The sequence below is a fragment of the Nicotiana tabacum genome, chromosome 24, assembly GCF_000715075.1.
Source record: "Nicotiana tabacum cultivar K326 chromosome 24, ASM71507v2, whole genome shotgun sequence".
NCBI lineage: Eukaryota > Viridiplantae > Streptophyta > Magnoliopsida > Solanales > Solanaceae > Nicotiana > Nicotiana tabacum.
In genome coordinates this window covers 12,313,556-12,323,160 of record NC_134103.1, presented here as the reverse complement: position 1 = coordinate 12,323,160, position 9,605 = coordinate 12,313,556, and positions in this window count along the sequence as shown.

The following is a 9,605-nucleotide window of genomic DNA, read 5'->3' as shown; positions in this document are numbered from 1 at the left end:
TAGGTTCGTGATCGGTGTCTCTCTTGACTCGTTCGGTGATCCTGACGGGGTGTACGGATCCGGGAAGGGATCCCGAGTTGGTCATCCTCGACCCTGATTTTTGATTGATACCGGTTATGGACGTCGGTCCAAGTGATGGTTAGAAATTCTACCAAGTTTTATTTCAACTGCTGTGAAGCCAATGATCTTCGAATGTTGAGTCCTTGGGTGAAAGCCTGAACGGCCCAATCATCCGCAACCGGGGAAAAATCCATCTGTTCCATCTGGAATTGAGAAAAGAACTCTCTGAGCATCTCGTTATCCCTCTACTTTACTTTAAAAAGGTCCGACTTCCTAGTCTCGACTTTTATAGCACCGGCTTGTGCTTTTACGAAGGAATCTGCAAGCATAGCAAACGAGTCGACAGAATTAGGAGGAATGTTATGGTACCATATCATAGATCCCTTTGACAGGGTCTCTCCGAATGTTTTCAACAACATAGACTCGATCTCATCATCTTCCAAGTCACTCCCTTTGATGTCGCAGGTATAAGAGGTTACATGCTCCTTGTGATTGGTCGTTCCGCTGTGCTTAGGAATTTCGGGCATGCAAAATGTTTTGGGAATCGGCTTTGGAGCCGCACTTGGGGGAAAGGTTTTTGAATAAATTTCTTAGAATCCAAGACCTTCAATATTGGAGGTGCTCCTAGGATTTGGTCGACTTTGGAGTTGTAGGTTTCCACCTTTTTATCATTGGCTTCGATTTTCTTTTCCCCTGTCTCCATCCATTTTGTCAATTCTTTGAGCAATTTTATGATTTCGGGGTTAGTCCCCGATTCACTCTCGCTCGTTATTTTCGAGGTTGGTTCGCTCCTACGGATGGCTTCCCGAGGGAGTTCGGGTTCATTCCTGCTCAGTGTTCGACCTTGGTTTTGCAATTGAGCTATTGCCGTTTGTTGAGCCTGTAGCATTTTGAATATCATACGCAGGTTGATTTCGCCGTCATGAGTGTTTTTTGGCAATCGAGCGCACTTCCCTGCGCACGCTATTTTCGGGATCGGTGGGTTGGTTTGTGTCGATGGCCATATGCGAACAGGCGTCGATGGGAACCCCCACATCAGCCGGTGTTATATCATTACCGAGTGCTGCGTTATTGTTCCTACCATGGTGGCCGGATTCTGTGTCTATGTTTAGAGGGATAGACTGTGGGTTTGACATTTTCGATTCTGACCTGAAATCAGAAATACTTCAAAGAACAAGTGAAAAATGGGGTATATTATGGTGATTCGTATCAAATTGCCGCTATTATCCTTAGCCCCACGGTGGGCGCCAAATTGTTTACCCTCAAAATCAGATAACAATTAAATTTATTAGTGATTTAAAGGATATTCGGATTAACTTGATACTGAATGATAAATTAGATTGTAATTGAAATAAATAACGATAAATTAACTGCAAACCACACAGATTAGCTAATTTCAGCCTAAGAAAGTTGTCACCCTTTAGTTGAATGTACTTTAATTGACACCCAGATACCAAAAGAATAAGAACTTAGAGAATAACGGTAATGTATTGCTTATGAGTGTATCTTACAATATGTTTCATAAATTGTGAGGCCCCATTTATATATTAGAGTAACCTACTTTTAAGGTATTATTCTATTATTTCATAAAAGGTAAAAAAAAAAAAAAGTCCTTGATTTGTTGACCGTTGATCCCTTTGTTGGTATGTTCCGTGATTTCTACCGTACGCCCGGTTAGTTACAGAAATTTTGGACCCCTATCAAATAAGCTGGCAATATATTCCTTAAGACCGTTATGACCGGGACCGGTTATAACCTCGATAAACTCAAAGGCAAGTCTGGTGGTTCCGATGGCTAATTTGGTCAGACAGGAACCTATCTCCGAGATTTTATCACCATCTCTCGATCCAAATTGTCGTGTTGGATGCTCGGTCAAATTCTTAGTTCGATTTTACCCGTATACATATATATGAGAAACTTTCCACTTCAATAGATTCTAGAGCCGAAAAGAATGCTTTCAAAACAGTTGTTTATGCAAAGTGAACCTTAGAAAGTATTAATTGGTCAAGATTTTGAAAGTTTTTAAACTTAAGTGGTAGCGAAAGAACAAAATTTTGGAGCTTCAAAGATGTCAAGTCCAGACAAGAAAAGAAATTAGGAGGTAACTTAAGGCGTTCAATGCCATTGTTCTTGTGTATTAAGGTTAGTTTCTTAATGTTCTTTCGAGATAACTACAACATCCATTTGTTCACATCAAGAATCCTACTAAACTTGAAATCAGGAATACAAACTTCAAAATTCTCTATTCGACTAGGATGACGCAAAAGAGACTTGGTGATAGTTACATCAAATTTATGCATAAACGCGCGGGATTTCTTCTTAACTAGACCTGTCAAATGGGCCGGGTCGACCCACAAACTGGCATACATAACCCATTAAAATTGACCCTTTACCGGTCCCATGACCCACAAAATCCTAACCGGAACAACCCATTAATTTAAGGGGCCTGGAACCGGGCTATAATATTTTGACCCACTGAACCGAACCGGACGCGAATCGGTAGCTGACCACTGGATCGGACCAACTCACATATATATTCAGACAAGTGGTAAAAATTTGAATTCAAATATTGAAGAAAGAATATAGTACCATACACTATGAGGCGTCTTATCGAAATAGGCGAATTCCGTATATTTTAGACTATTAGTAATAGAAATAGTTGAATTTCATATCTTTCTCAAGTTTTAATATTAATAAAGTATAGTGTTTCTTTCATTTTTATTCTAATTGGCTTCAAGGATATGTAGTAATTTCAAGTTCGTATATATGTATAAAGTTTGAAATTTTTATCATTTATTAGTTTTAAACTTTTTAAATTAAATTGGATTCGGCCCATTATGGCCTGGGTTAAGGGGTTACGAGTTACGGATTACGGGTCGGGTCAACATGTTTTGATTAACGGTTCAAGTTCGGACCGTCCCAATAAGAAAGTGAACCGGATCGGCCCTATTAAGGACCCACCAGGCCAAGAGTCAACGGGTTCGGGTTCGGGTCGGGTCGACCCACTTAACAAGTCTATTTCTTCTCAGTAAAGTCTTTAAGTTCTTTGTAGAATTGGTCATCAAAAACAACTTTGGAATGTTTAAGTAGTAAATGAAGGTACAAGAGAGGGGAGGTGAATTATGGTCTATTAAAAAATTAGTCGACTAATGATGATTTTAGTTGACTAGATTAAGAGCAGAATGTAAGATAACAGTAAATGTGGAGAGAATCACACACAAAGATTTTATACTGGTTCGGTACCGGTGTGGTACTTACATCCAGTTTTTCTTGGGTCACAAGGGTTCCCTTTAGATCTTGAAAGTACTACAATACATATGGTTTTGATTCGTTCACCACTAATGAAGTATAGCAAAAATGAATTTTGAATAATGACACATCTCTCTTTTGTGTTCTAATTCTTCCTATCTTTTGAGACACTGATAAACTGGGGATTACAGTGTTTAGGCTAAGAAGTAGAGAGATTTAGAAAACAATGTGTGTAGTTGCGCAAATCTTCCATTTGATCTTAGTAGACTTCTTATAGGAGAGAAGAGAGTCGTTGAGCCTTGACTGAAAATAGAGGCACGAGATCTTCAAAGGGATTTGACCCAAGGGGTGCCTCTTCGAATCCTGCTCTTGGGAGGGACCGGATTCGATCGTGACTTTCCTTGTCACAAGCTTACATTAAGGAGACATTCAAGCCTACGATTGAGCTTAATTAAGGATACTGAATATTTGCTGGCAATAGCTCCTTGATTTGTAATCTGATTTCCTTTGATTGAGGCCAAATGGATGTGCTAAAATTTGATTCCTTCTTCTTGTCCATTAATTCAGCAATCACATCTTTGGATAGCTTCTCATTAGTATTCTTTCTTTTTGATGATTTCAATTCCTGCAAACCAAGATAAGTGAACATTGTCATCATTGAAACTTTGGAATATAACTTAACAATCTCCCCCTTTTTGATGATAACAATCAAGAGAGAGTAAACATTAATTATGAGACTTCCCTTTTTATTTCACACTCTAAGTTGCTCCCCTTGAGTTGATGCCATCTCCCCCTGAATGAGTGTTGTCTCCTCCTGAGTGGTTTACTTCTCTACGTTGTTCTCCCCCTTTGACATCAATCAAAAAGGAAAGAAAAGAACACAATACAAGTAATATAGGAAGTAATATACATAATAACTAGTGAGGTAGTGCATCAAAAGTAGTGCCTTCAGCAGAGGCAATAGTTATACAGACCCAAGCAAAAGAAAGTTTGTGTAAAACCACCAGCAAGCAAGCAAGAGCATAAAAAAATATTGTTTGTAACGCCATCACACAGAATCACATTAAATTCTTCCCAGGAAGTACTTAAGAGTGTTTATCACTTTGGTGCAGAAGGAGTCATAGGAGTTTTCAACATCTTTGATAAGTTTATCCATCTTTTCACTCATGGAATTGAATGCCCTGGTTTCTTGCCTCCGCGTGGCTCCTATATCCATTCTAAGTTTAGCCACATTTGTACCTGTCTCCTCAGTAACTTCCCTGATTTTGTCTACTTGTTCCTTCATCTTAACCAGTAGCAGTCACCCCATCTAGATAATGCTGAATTTGCTGAAGATTTTGAGAGGCAGTCGACTGAGATGCTGGTTGTTCAATTTGAACTTCAGTTGGCACTGGAATGCTTTCAACTTTGGCGTGCTTAACCCATCCATCATCACCCAAGGTGTACCCCATCATTGAAAAAGTTGTCTTATCATAAGTGCTGGTAATGTGCTTGGGTGTAAAGGGTGCCAAATCTACCTTCATGACTTCGAGAATATGTGAGATGAGAAGATCATATGGTAAACAGGCAGTAGACGAAGATATGTCCCTGATACTTTCAAGCATGTATTGGAGAATCCACACAAACCAATCTAGTCTTTTATTGTTAACAAGACAATAAAGTACAAAAACATCTCTAGTGGATAAAGAGCTAAAGGACCTAGTTCTGGGGAGAAGAGTAGTAGCAATCATGTGGGCCAAGACACGATGTTCAAACTTAAGGTTCTTGGGACTGATATCAGGAGGATTATCAAACAAAAAGGTTTTTGCTTCTTCAAAGGAAACTTTAAAATATTTTGGCCACGAATTTTGCACAAACACATCAAACCCACTAAACTTAGCAGAGAAAATCTTTTCAGATTGATAAGAATCCAAAACAATTCTAGTGCCTAACACCATAGATTCCAAATCATCTTTGTCATTCACAAAAAGGTTGCATAAAACATCCTTATTGGTTCCTCATAAACAGATTTTCCAATGGTATCAAACAGAGAAGAAAGATGTTGAAAATCAAATATAGCAGTCACATCAAAGTGTAGATTTTTCATGAGAGAGAGACTTACAGAGCGTCCATAAGCCATAGATTTTGACTTGTAGGACTCAAACCTTGCTTTTTCACTAGGGCCATAAAAGAATAATTTGTCCTCGGGACCAAATTCTGTATTCTCCACTTTTCCTTTCTTGCATGCCGCCTTTTGGGGGGTTTGCTCCATAGGTCTTTTGCCTGCTTTTTTCTGGCTAATGAGAGGATTTTCGGAAGATTCACTACTCTCATTGTCCGTTTTGAGAAAATCTGAGTCAATGGATGACTCCAAGTCTACAGGTTCTTCAGGGTTAAGGGGTTTTTGAAATCTTCAGTTGCATCTGGTTGCAGTGGAATAAGAGGGGTTTCTTTTGGCCATGGTGAGAGTTTTTCTTTGATGAGAATGGAGAGAGTAACAAGGAAGGAAGTGTTTTTATCGGTACTTTTTGGGAAGAACGAAGGGTCACTTTGGTTAAAGAAAAGACGAGTTCAGAAGGAAGTGATGCTTCTGAAGAGACTGATCGGCGGTACTGAAGAAGAAGCAATTATTACACTTGCAAGAAAATTAATTAAACCACACATACTTAAGGAAATAAAATATTTTAGAACACAGTAAAAGATTTTTTTTACAAATTTGGCACAATGCCAATCTTTTTCGAAGAAAACAAAATCTTTCTTCCAAAAGTGATTTTGTAAAAATATCAGCAAGTTGAGAATCAGTATTAATAAATTCTAAAACATTATCACCTTTAGCGACATGATCACGGATAAAATGATGCTTAATTTCTATATGCTTTGCTATAGAATGATGCATAGAATTTTTTGATAAATAAATAGCACTGGTATTATCACAAAATATAGGAGTAGAGGTAAGAGATAAATCATAGTCGAGAAGTTGATGCATAATCCATAGAACTTGGGTACAACAGCTTCCAACAGCTAAATATTCTGCTTCAATCGTTGATAGGGCAACACAATTTTGTTTCTTGCTATGCCAAGATACTAATGCATTTCCCAAGAGTTGACACGTGCCACTTGTGCTTTTTCTATCAATCTTGTCACCTGCAAAATTTGCATTTGAAAAGCCTCTTAGAGCAAAATTGCTAGAACGATCATACCATAATCCTAGCTCAGAGGTACCAATTAAATATCTAATAATTCGTTTAACAGCAGTGAGATGGGATTCCTTAGGATCTGACTAAAATCTTGCACACTTGCACACACTAAACATAATATCTGGTCGACTAGCAGTGAGATATAATAAGGATCCAATCATTCCTTTATGCATGGTTTCATCAACCTTTTTTCCATTGCTGTCTTCATCGAGCATTGTTGTTGGACTCATTGAAGTGCCGATTGACTTAGCATTTTCCATGCCAAACTTTTTTGATAAGCTCCTTAGTGTACTTGGTTTGGCTAATGAAAATCCCTTTAGGAAACTGTTTGATTTGAAGTCCGAGAAAGAATGTCAGTTCTCCCATCATGCTCATTTCGAATTCTCCTTTCATGGAAAGAGCAAATTCATTATATAGAACAAAGTTAGGACTACCAAAAATAATATCATCAACATAATTTGAGTAATAAGATTACCTGAACTAGAATGCTTAACAAAAAGAGTTGTATCGATATTACCTCTTTTAAACCCTTGATTTAGAAGAAAAGAGCTTAACCTTTCATACCAGGGACGAGGATCTTGTTTGAGATCGAACAAAGCTTTAGTCAGCTTGTATACATGATCAGGAAAGGTGACGTTTGCAAATCCTGGTGGTTTCTTCACATATACTTCTTCAGAGATGTGGCCATTTAGGAACGCACTTTTAACATCCATTTAAAATAGCTTGAATCCTTTGTAAGCAGCAAAAGCAAGTAATATTCGTATGGATTCGAGTCTTGCTACAGGCGCAAAGGTTTCATCATAGTCGATTCCTTCTTGCTGAGAGTATCCTTGAGCAACCAATCTTGCTTTATTTCGAACTACTTGACCTGATTCATTCAATTTCTTTCTGAATACCCACTTAGTTCTAATGATGGATGATTTTGAAGGTCTTGGAACCAATTCCCATACTTTATTTCTTTCAAATTGATCTAGTTCCTCTTTCATAGCACTTATCCAGTGAGTATCTTTGAGAGCTTCATCCACTTTCTTTGGCTCAAGTTGAGAAATAAGAGCCACATGAGATTTGTTCTTTTGTGACCTTCTTGTAGTGATTCCTTCCTGTGGATCTCCTATAATGAATTTATGAGGATAGCCAGGTTCACTTTTCCATTCATTTGGAGTGTTTGAGGAAGGTTCTCTTTCTACATTAGTCGACTGATCTGCTGGAGATAGTTCAAAATTTTCTACGGGCTCTTTAGCTGGTTGAGTCTGTTGAACAACTGACTCACTTTGATGATCCTTTCCTACAATAACAAATTTAGGTACAAAAGAAATTTTCTCATCTTCAGGAATTTTTTCATTCCTTGGGCGAGGGTTAGTATCAACAAAAATAACAATTGATTCTTCAATGCATAAAGTTCTTTTATTGTAAACTCTATATGCTCTACTTGAAGAAGAGTATCCAATAAATATACCTTCATCACTCTTAAGATCAAACTTACCCAAATTGTCCTTTTCATTATTGTGGATAAAGCATTTTCATCCAAAAGGGTGAAAGTAGCGAATATTGGGTTTCTTACCGTTCCATAGTTCATAAGGAGTCTTTTTGAGGATTGGTCGAATCAGACACTTATTGATGATGTGACATGATGTACTCACAGCTTCTGCCTAGAAGTGATGAGGTAAGGAATTTTCCACAATCATAGTTCTTGCCATGTCTTGTAAAGTTCTATTTTTACGCTATACTACTCCATTTTGCTGCGGTGATCTTGGTGAAGAGAAGTTGTGAGAGATTCCTTGATCGTTGTAAAAAATTTTAAAAGCTCTGCTTTCAAATTCTCCTCCATGATCACTCTTGATAGTAGATATGTAGTATCCCTTTTCTCGTTGAACCTTCTTACAGAAAACTTCAAAAATCTTTAGAGCATCATCTTTGTGACTTAGAAATATAACCCAGGTACATCTAGAGAAATCATCTACAATGACAAAAGCATATTTACTACCACCTATGCTAGCAGTTCTAGTTGGACCAAATAAATCCATATGCAATAATTGAAGAGGTTTGGAGGTGAAAACAATATTTTTAATTTTGAAAGAAGAGCGAGTTTGTTTTCCCAGTTGACATGCATCACAGATATGATCCTTTGAAAAATCTAGTTTTGGAAGAACAATTACAAGATCATGTTTAGAAAGCTTTTGAATAGTATGCATGCTGGCATGACCAAGTTTTCTATGCCAGACCCAGGGATCATCAATCATGGAAGTAAGACAAATTTGATCTCCAAGATTATCTAAATTGCTGATAGTATAGACATTTTTGTCTCTATTGCCAGAAAGAATGATTTTACCTGATTCATCTTCTATAAACCAACCATGTTTCTTAAAACGAACCTTATAGTCGTTGTCACATAGTTGACTAATGCTGAGAAGATTATAGCCGAGTTCATCAACCAGGTAGACTTCATCTACATCACATATTGATCCCGGAGGAATTTTTTCAACACCAATTACATTTTCTTTGGATTTATCTCCAAATGTAAATGTTCCTCCATCTAGTTTGGTGACTGATGTGAACAATTGTTTGTCACCAGTCATATGTCTGGAACACGCGCTGTCGAGATACCATTTTCCTTTTCGATTCTTCTCGGGGTGTTCCTACAAAACAAAGTTACTTGTTTTTAGGTACCCAAGCCTGCTTGGGTCCTGAATGGTTAGAATGCTGAGTGTTAGCTTGATTTGAAGATTTAGGTCTCCAGACCCATCTCCTGTTATCCTTGAACCTGCAACGATTAGAGGTAGACCCCTTTTACCATAATAAAAACATGGTGGACTATTAGAGTTTCCAAAACCTTTTTCTACTCTAATTCTGTTCATGCATTGGTTAGTACTATGGCCATTTTTACCACAAAAGGAACAGGCAAGAAATTTCTATTTGTGATGAGTAGTCTGATTTGATTTGACTGAGATGTGACTGGTGAATTTTTGCAATCCATTCAATTGAAGTTGAAGCTCATTAACGTTATCCTGTAGCATATCACACTCAATTTCACATACTTCCAGTTTCAGGGCCCAGTCTTTCTTTTCTCTCTTGATATTTCTAAGTTCATTCACAACTTTTTCGATATCTGCAAGATCAATA